This window comes from Rattus norvegicus, chromosome 2 (assembly GCF_021556685.1).
Source record: "Rattus norvegicus strain SHRSP/BbbUtx chromosome 2, alternate assembly SHRSP_T2T, whole genome shotgun sequence".
NCBI lineage: Eukaryota > Metazoa > Chordata > Mammalia > Rodentia > Muridae > Rattus > Rattus norvegicus.
Window position 1 is genome coordinate 234,932,838 of NC_141535.1, and position 10,183 is coordinate 234,943,020.

The 10,183-nt window shown below is 43.9% G+C and overlaps 1 long non-coding RNA gene across 1 annotated transcript in view; it reads left to right on the forward strand.

Moving 5' to 3' along the window:
• Positions 1 to 9,607, forward strand: part of LOC147996589 (uncharacterized) — a 34,548-nt gene extending 24,941 nt beyond the window's left edge. Inside the window, exons 5-6 of the long non-coding RNA XR_015678348.1 lie at positions 4,928 to 5,214; positions 9,274 to 9,607. This is a non-coding gene — a long non-coding RNA (uncharacterized LOC147996589). The remainder of the gene's footprint in view (positions 1 to 4,927; positions 5,215 to 9,273) is intronic.
• The last annotated feature ends 576 nt before the right edge of the window (positions 9,608 to 10,183 follow it).

Below are 10,183 nucleotides of genomic sequence, written 5' to 3' on the forward strand. Positions count from 1 at the left end.
CATTGGGAGGAGGCACAAGCTTGTCAAGAAAAGTTAGAGTCCAACTTGAGTGGGCACAAGAGGTGACCAATACAAGTCACACAACAGGAATTTCCCTCGCAATGGGAAAAGAACAAGGCTGCACACTTGGTCCTGGCACAAAGATGACGTGCCATGAATATGAACCGAGTGAATGCGGATTGAATCAGTCTCTTAGTTATCATTGTCTAGCTTTTCCCTTGATTTTGGAGAACAATTATTTACTGAGGACCTGGCATCATATTGATAATAAAGCTTTAGTGTCTGTATTCAACTGTTTGACTAGCATGCTTGAGTTCTCTCTACACCAAAGCATCAGGGATACTGTTAAAAAAGCAATGTAATTGTTATTCTTCCAAGGCTAGCAGTTTGATGACAGAAGACAGACACTATTTAGCATCTAAACTCTTTTTTCTAGTAACTCCTTGACTATGGGCGGATTATGTCTTTGTTCCTCGGTTTTCTCGTGTGTAAAAGAGGTAAATGATAGCATGACATACATGAAACACTCAGAATATGATCTTCCACTTAATGGGCAAGACAGAAAGTGCTGCTGTGAGGAGGATGTGGAAGAGGCTCATACACAACTGACCATGGGGTTGGTGGACCGGCTCAGCTGGGTGAAAGCATGAAGACTGCAGTCAGGTCCTGAGAAGCTACTGAAATGTCACGAAAGTATGACAGGCTTCCTCGAATCCCCAAGACTGCCAGACAGAAACAGGAGTTCCCCAGGGCAAGCTGAGTAGCTAGAGTGGCCAAGTTCTCAAACTCTGGGTTCAAGTGAGAGACTATGCCTCAATATACGAGGTGGAAAATAATCTAGGAAGATATGATATCTATCTCTTGCCTCCACACACACACACCAGCACACACACACACACACACACACACACATACACCAGTACTCCTGTGCCTACCCCCATTGCACATACACACGTGCCCACCCTCACCCCGATTTGACTCTGGGACTTTTGCAACTAGAAATATTTTCTTATGTTTTCTTATTCTCAGGCAAATATATTCACACACACACACACACACACACACACACACACACACACACACACACACTTTACAAGACTTTCATGGGCATGTTTACAAGAAGAGGTACCTTGGGTACCCTGGCCCTTATGATGGCTTGAGTGAGAAATGTCCCCCACAGGCATATGCATTTGAACACTTGGTCCCTAGTTGGTGGCACTCTTTGAGAAGGTTGTGGCACCTTTAGGAGTTAGAGCCTTGCTAGAGGAAGTGTGCCATTGAGAGCTAGTTTTTAGGTTTTGTAACTGGACCTGGATTCCTGTTCTCCTTATTTGCTTCCAGGGTACAGATAAAATTGTGGAAAGCCAGCTTGAGCTCACGAGGCCATGCTCCCCCTGCCTGTTAGCAGGCCAGGACCAGCGAGACGGATTCTATCCATCTCTGTCTGGAAGCCAAAGGATCACTGTTCTCCTCTAAGTTGCTTTTGGTCACATGATTTCATTATGTAACGAAAACAGAGTTAATGCAGCCCCTTCACTTAGTTTTCCCACAGGCTGGTACCTGTTGCTCTGGAGTTGCATCCCATCCTGAGGCAATGGTCGTTCATTAGAAAGGCCCTATCAAAATGCATCTGAAAGGGGTTCTCCGAAAGGCCAGGGAAGATGCAATGACAGGGAGGGTGCCTTGAGCACAAGTTGTACATCTCCTCCTTTCCACAGTGCCTTTTCCCCTTCCTCAGCAGCCGCTGACATCTGCAGAGTGATGCATTTTCCTTCGCACACATGCTCTTTTTCTATATCAAGTGCTTCTTTCTCAGCTGTTCTCTCTTTCAGATGCAGTGAAGCCACTGGGGATCTGCCATTAATCATTCTTAATTTGATCCCCTTCCTTCTTTCCCACTGGACTTGTGTTCAGGCCTCTCCTGCTCAACATAATCACTCCAACCTGTGATTTCTCCTTCTCTGTGAGCTTCTTCTCCCATTTAAATCACTCGCTCATAAACAGCATCATCGAGACTGAAGATAAGTAGATGTACAAGTGCCTCTGCACTTGAAGCCTCCCATCAGGCAAATCCTCATCCTCTCACCTCTCAACGTCGCATGTGGAGGGCCGACGTTTGCACAGCCCTCTTCAGCACAAGAGGAGCGTCTGCTCTCATACCTCTCTGCTCTCGGAGACCTAAATATGGCTCACAGGGACTCACAGCCAAACTTGCAAAGGGCTCCATCTCAGCAGCCAACCCAGACCATGTCTGTGTTGGCGGAACGGGAGAGTGGTGACTGGCAGAGGCCAAAGGGGGCAAGAGAGCAACTGTAAGGACATCAGGATGCACGTCTTAAGGACCATAGCTTCAAAGTGCCATAAGAAGAGCTGGTATAAATAAGAAAAGTTACTACAGCTAAAGTCTAAAGTGTCGTTCTCTTTCACCAAATTCAGAAGAGAAAGAACATGCTTTGTACAGGGATACACAGAAGCACTCCAGGGCAGTGCAGGCATAAACCCAGGGACAAGTGACCAGCTTAATCTAGACACCCTGCCCTGCTTTGAGACTTTCCTTTTTACAGAGAGAAAGAGACAGAGGAAGGAGAATAAAGCAAACCTGAGTGAGGGCTGGTTGGTTTAGGATTATTGAACTTGGAAATTCAGGATGAGTCCGTGGACAGAAGAAATAGTTAACGTGTACCATTAACTCCCAAGCTGAGCATTAGCCATTGCCTAGGAGTCTGTAGGGTTCCCTTCCTTCTGCTGTGGAACTGACTGACTGGGTTCTGCAGGCAGGGAAGGGGAGCTACAGCAAAGAGAAACACTTACCATTTGCTCCTCCAAACACATTCTGTAGGAAGGCGTGGGATTTCACAGCAGTGAGAGCAAAACTATTCCCAGCGGTACCATATGCTCCCCACCATCAGGAGCGGCCGCACTGGTCACTGCGCTTGGCAGGCGAACCAACTGAGTGGAAGTTCTGAAGATCACAGTGGAGTAAAATCTTCAATCTGTTCCACAGGCAGAAATCAAAGGGAAAAATAATTCTGTACAGATCCTCTGTGTTTCATAGGTACATGAACACACACACACACACACACGTGTGTGTGTGTGTGTGTGTGTGTGTGTGTGTGTGGACAAGGGCATGCATATGTGTTATTTCTAAAATGGTTAAGAAGATACAAAGGCAGGGAGTTTATCTTGCAGATTGCCCCATGGAGACATAAGGTCACACTCTGAGTGCCAAGAGAAAAATCTTAGAACATAGAATGTGGAGAAGGGTTATTTTTGGATTAAACTCCATGTTTTCAGTGGCTTTTCTCCCCCCTCTGAGGAAAAAAAATGTAAGATTGAGAAGAATTTCGCAAATGCCAAGACCATTTAATAGCAGAATTACAGCCGACGATAAATGCAGCGCTCTTAAAGCTTGTCCTTTCTCTGTTATTAACTTTGTTCTTTTGGTTGTGCCAGAGAAAGCACAAGAGATAGAAATTGGCAGAAATATGGATCTGAAGAACAGAAATTCAACTCAAATGAAAATACCGTGAAAACCTCTAGTTAAAATAAAGTCTTTTGTTTAATAGCATAACTTTCACCATCGAGAAAAGGGTTATTTGAATCAAAAGTAAAATTTAGGACAGTCTGTTATCTAATCATTATTAATTCTGCATGCACATGGGGAATTTTCTATTTCCAAAGTGGTTCACGATCATTAGTTAATCCACTCAGCATGCTTGGTCTAAATTGTTCTATGCACTTAACAGATAAGAAGGGTTGCGTCTGATGTACAGGCAGCAGGACACGCCGAGTGATGGACTGCTAACCCAGAGTGGGCCCTCCTCATCTTAACCACTCGCTTGGTTACTTTACTCTGGGCACCAGGCCTGTACCCACAGGACTTTCAGACAAGGACTCCGTTTGTTTGAAAAATAAGCACATGTTACATAAAATCTCCAACAATCGATTGAAGGCTCCAAGTTTTGATTTTCCAGTGACTCTTCTTAATATCATGTAGTCTCTCAGTTTCCCTTATGGGTAAAGCACTTCTTTTAAAGGGCTAGTCTTTCTATAAACATGGCGACGAAGAGTCAACATCATAGTAAAAATAGATGTAGACGCCCTTCACTGTGCTGTCCGGAGGGCTTCAATGCCTTGGGATCAGTCTCCTCCCATCCTATCTTCCCCTCCCTGTCCTATCTCCTCCCACCTCCCATCCTCTTCCCTCTGATCCCTTCTGCACTTTCCCCCCATTTCAGTTCCTTTTCCTTTCTGTCATAAAGGCCATCACTACACTCATCTGTGCTCTTACATAGTTTGCCAGTTTCACTTTCCCACTCAAAGAGGAGACTCCTCTCGGCATGATGTAAATGTCCCAGTGTGAGCTGCTCACACAGGAACCAAATGCCAGTGGCCGGCAAAGCTGTCCACATCCGGCTTGAGTTAAAATGGCCAGTTTCCCTTTGTTTTCATTTGTTTGTACCCGCTCTAGCCAAACAAATTAATTTGTGGTTCAGATAATATATGCCATATGTTTAATTAGCCGTTACGTGGAGTATAAAGAGGCTAAGCTTTGAAACCGGATGCTACTCTTCTTCTAGTTTCCTGGTTTTTAAAACTCACATTTGGGGGTTGTGTTTATTTGTTTGTTTGTTTAGTTCTCCTAATAATAAAATTATCTAGCGGTTTCGATCTTTACATTTTTCTTTTAATACTAAGGAATTCATTACCTCTGCAGATTTAATTCAGCCCAAGATGCATAACATACTCATTATTCAATAAACAGATACTTAAGCAAACTAGCATGAAGGAGTTACCTCTTATTTTTCAATTGTGTTTAAGTGTTCATAAATTCCCAGTGTCTTCCTGAATAGTTGGCTTGGTGAGATTTCAATGTCTTGAAAGATACCTAATATTTGTCTTTAATATGTTGTCTTGCTGTCAAAAGGAATCAGTCCTGGAGAAAATCTGACGGACTCTGAGAAACAACATCCTCTGAAATGCCTCAGCAGAGGACATGGTGATTCACTGTGGCGTCAGGAGAAGACATGACGAAGCCCAGGCCTCCGATGGTGCCAGTGCCTGCCTCTGCAGTGAAAAGCATTCAGGTTACATAGAGTGATAATCTGGCTGGAGGAAGGGAGCCGGCTAGGTCTGCCTGGAGTGTCTGGCTGCCGGTTGGCAGAAGGAGCCCTTTCTTCACCTTGGATCTGCCAGGCTAAGGATGCTTTCATGGTAATTTTCCGATGTCTTCCTTGATCAGTAGACTGCAGCATTTTATCATTTTGCAGATTTTGTTTTCTTCATGGGTTATTACTTCCACTGAACTGCACTTAACATCTATTAGCTTAGGTCTCCAGAAGATCAAAGTCCCTCTGTATCTGATTATTCTGCTCTTTGCAATTTGTGTCTCTCCCTCACCCCGCCCCTCCCCACCAATCCAGGGGCCTTGCACGTTTAGAGATTAGGTTTCAGTGGCTTCTCCTAAACAATTTATAGACATAAAAGCATCATAAAGAGGACTCCATGCCTCTAGGAAGAAAATAAGTCTGAAAAAATGGGGAGAGAGCAAAGGGGATTGTGTAATGTTTCTGTCTCAATATGAATCTTTTAAGACTCATGCTTCACTGTATGTTTTGAAGTAGGAGAGTGAGGGAGACAGAAAGAAGTGCAGTTCCCATAGAGATCCATTCCTTTCCCTAAAACACTCACTCTGCTCCTTCCTTTTCTTGCAAAGCCAGTCAGTCCTGTCTCCCACATTTTAGCTGACCCCATTTGCATTGTGTTTTGGGGGAAACGTGGTCACAGTGCCAGTGTTCCATTCTTCCTAGGGGTCATTGCTAACCTTAATGACTGGGTTCTGATGGAAGATTGGTTTTTATCCTGAGCCCTTAGTAAATAACAATCATCCCCTAAATTTGCTCCCACAGCTGTGACGGACCAAAGATACTCTGTCAGAGGTTGATCCTGTCTCAACAGCAGACCAGAGCCTGTCCTGACAGGGCTTTTGCACCAGCCCTATAAGGAATACTTTTGGAGACTGTATAAGAGGCCCACTGTAGTCTGTCAGCACTCATGAAGAGGGTGCTTGTGAGTTGAGACAGGCATTAGAAATTCTAACTAAAGCTCACAACTGAAAAAAAATGTAGTTTATGGAGATTTCGATCTAAAAGGATTATTGAAATAAAGGCCTGGGGCCTTCCTCCAACCCCCACCTTGTCATATATATCCAAGGAATTGTTTATTATATACTGAATCCAAGAAGTCATAGCAAGAAGAAGGAGGAAATGGAGGAAGAAGAGGAGGAAGGGAAAAAGAGAGAGAAGGAGAGAGATTCCCAAATGGAATCTGTTCAGATCACATTGAGATCTTGTTCAAATAAAGACTGAGCTAGTAGGTCTGGGTAAAACCCACGAGTCTTAAATGCTCTGGCTGACTCGGTTGCTGTGATCTCAGGACGACCCACCAAGAGTGAGGCATTTCCCTGTGACCCAAAGCTTCTCCAGCACTGCAGCAGGTGGCTTCCTCCATCCAGTTCTTTTCCTTCTCTGGAGACACTGGATTCCCATGAATGGTGAAGAGACCTTGAACAATGGCTTTACACTCGAGTGTTGGCGATAACTCTGAAACCATAACCTATGATAATAATTATTGTAGTTTTAAAAATTCTTTTAGTGATGGGGGACAGAGGCTTTTTAACAAAAATGGTATTGGTGGGACTCAAAAGAACAAGACTTCTCTGGCAGTGCCTGGCATTGTCATGGGTCTCTGTATTTTTCATACATAAACCCCCACTTTCAGAGCTGAAGCATAAGGCAAGGGTTATGCAAATTTCCCTGGGTTAAGCTGGTAGGAATGATGTTTGAAGACACCGAGAGCGATGTCTCCTGAAACAGACAAAGAACGGAAAGAACACAGACCTCTCTGGGCACCACTTCTGTATGAACACGCATCCTGTGGCCGCAGGTCTGTTTGATTTTAACCAAGAGTTTGGTGGCATCATTGTAAACTCTATCTTGCACCACTCTCACCACCAAATGAGCACTGCAGGCCTGCATGAATTGTTCATTGTTTTTGTCTGGATTCATGGGTCTAGAGCTCTGTCTGCTGGAGCTAACCAGCTACGAGAGATGCTGATTACTGGAGCTGTCCTCTCTCGCCATTAGCCTGGCAGCAGGGGGAGCCACAGCTACCATGGAAAACACCCAGCATGACCTGTCCCCTACAGAACATTTTCACATTCTCTTCTAAAAGAGAGAATTATGGCTAATTCTCTTATGGCTAATGCTTATTACACTAACCCGAATCTGGACCATCTGAGCAGGCTGTGTCCAAAAGGAATCAGAATTCATTGGGCTCTTGTAGGGGCCACAGATGAACTGACAGGGATGCCAAAAAATGTAACAGTTCATAGAGACAAGTTCGCTTCAGAGCCACCTCATATAGTAAATCGGCTCTTGGATGATACTTCTCAAAGGACTCAAAAGGACCAAGCCACTATAACAGAATGTGTCAAATATAAACAGAGTTCCCTGGTTTAACTCTGAGCAAGGACAAGAATACGATTCTTTTTGTATCAGTCCTCAGTTTCCCCTGTGTCAAATGGGTATATATCAGATCAAGGAAGGTTCCTCTGATTTAAATCATAAATGTGTTACAGAGCATTGGTTGAGTGAGGATTAGGTTATCACCATGATACTGTTACCATGGCCTAGGAGTTTGAAAGAAAGTTTAAAACTGCTGGAAAGAGAAGAATTGATTGAATTCACTCTGCCCTGAAACACAAAGTCAGAGTGCCTGCTTTTTCAAACCTGAGAAGATTTTTGAAACTGCTGTCGTTGAACCCCTTAGAGGAAAAGCTCTCCAAAGAAATCAAGCCATGTTATTATAGCCTCCTTAAGGTCTCTCACTATAACTCACTCTGTAGCAAATGCCAGTCTCCCCTCTAGTCTCTGTGGGACCTCCATCCAACCTCCCTCCTTGGCACTATGTAGAAAAGGTGGAAGCCCAGAGAATATTTGTCACCCCTTTCTACTCACAGTAGGAGTGTCTTTAGAATTCTTGTTCTGACATTATTTAGATGTCTTCTCTGGGAGGAATCAAGGGGCGATTGAACCAATACTTTTCTCTTTAGACATGTTTGGCAAACCATGGCGCCCAAGGGCTTTAATGTATTGCTATTATTGATAATTCTCTGGGAAAAACATAATATGGAAGCTTCATAAGATACCAAGGTTTCTCTGGTGGTTTTTCAAACTAAGAGCTACATGGCTTGAGTCACTGGAGCAAGGGGTAGCAATGTAATAGGAAAATAGACTTGGTATGCATTGACCTTAATTTCTCTCCCTGTGCTGTTCATGGATGTGTCCTAATTGTGGGTGAACTTGCTTTTCTTCTCCTGGATCCACTCGATCCAGCAAAGGAGCTGGGCTATAGCATTACAAACAGACAGATTGGTAGTGGCACAAATGCATGCAAAAATACACAGTCAAGGCTCTGCTCTGTAGTCAGAGCCTGCCTGGTAATTCTCCTGGGTCCCTGAAATTGAGTTGTTAGTTCACTTAGACCAGTTCAGGAGTCTGGTTCTCCTCTCCCAGCTCCGTCTGCAGTCCATGTGTTCCCTGGTGTACTTCTAGCTAAGGTCCTGAACCAGACTGAGATATTTGTAAACATAAACAGTGTCTCTCCAGAAAAACAAGTTGTTGGAGAAAAGAGGAAGGGACAGTCTTCCTAAGGAAGATGAATTTAAAAGAGGATTTTCTGGGGTTGAGGATTTAGCTCAGTGGTAGAGCGCTTGCCTAGCAAACGCAAGGCCCTGGGTTCGGTCCTCAGCTCCGGGAAAAAAAAAAGGATTTTCTGTCTGTCTCTCTCTGTCTCTCTTTGTCTCATGTCTCTCTGTCTCTGTCTGTCTCTGTCTCTGTCTCTGTCTCTGTCTCTCTCTCTCTCTCTCTCTCTCTTTCTCTCTGCATCTTAGTGACTATAAAAGCTTGTATAAAAGAATATGCACAAGGAATGACAGTTAGAGAGCCTCCCTTAGCAAGCCCGGTACAAATTTGTCAGAAGAAAGAGATAGGTCGGACCCAGAGTCATTCTGTTTTTCTAAGAATACAATTCTACATGCTTTCAGGTTTTTAAAAGTACCAGTGGCAATTTCCCCTACTCTCATAATGGGCTTAAAGAGATACATAGAAGAAGGACTGAACTTGTTCATTAATCATCTGTAAGGGGAAACTGAGACCTGATTGAAATTTGATGGTGATATCATAATAACCATTCTCTGCTATCTTGTTACAGGAAAAGGCAAGATCTTTCTATAGTTCTTCATGAGAACATTGGACAAGAAAACTGTGAGCGCTTGCACGACTGACCAGCTCTGAGTCCTGAGCCCCAGTACGCTGGGCCAGTACCCTTCCAGGGACAGCATGCAGTTTGATTCTGGTTTCCTGGACTTAATGTCTCTTTATACTGTCTGATAGTAAATAAGTCAAAAAGGTCAGAGACAGCTAGGCTTCATCAATGACTGGTGTGCCTTCTACTTTTTTAAGTACGACATTCTTTCTTGTCCCCTTAAGTGTGAATTTCTGTTCAGAGTCAAATCCTCCAAGTAAATAGAGAATGAAATTTCCTTATTTCTGTCAGATTTTCATAAATGTAAACCAAAGAAATGAAAGAGTATGTCTTAAAAAACCAAAAGGCCATGGATGGGACTACAGCGTAGTGGTGGAGCATTCGGGTAACCTGCATTAGGCCCTACGTTCAATTTTCAGCATCAAAACCAAACAAACAAAATGCTTCCACTGAACAAGCAAATCCCCAAGTGAAAGACAACCCAGTTGTGGTTCTAGATTCATCTTGGAAAATCCCATTCTCAAAAATAGTTCACTCCCCCAACCTTGTTCAGCACCCTGCCATGGTGACCCTCTCAGCCTCTTCCCCTGCTGTGTTCTACTGCGGAGGCAGGAAGAACTCTATGATGCTTCCCTTGTTCTGTGCACGGGATGCCATCACCGTCCACTACAGTAAAGCCTCTGCCTCTGAAGTTATGCTTTCCTTCTTAACAAATGGGGAAACTACAGCTGGCATCAACTCTTCCTGCTCGCGTCCTGCCCTATGTAGAAATGATGTAGCCTAAACCCAGATATCAAGCCACAAGGAAAGCAGAGTGGAAAACTCAAATCTGGAACATTAACAGGTCACTGTCGCT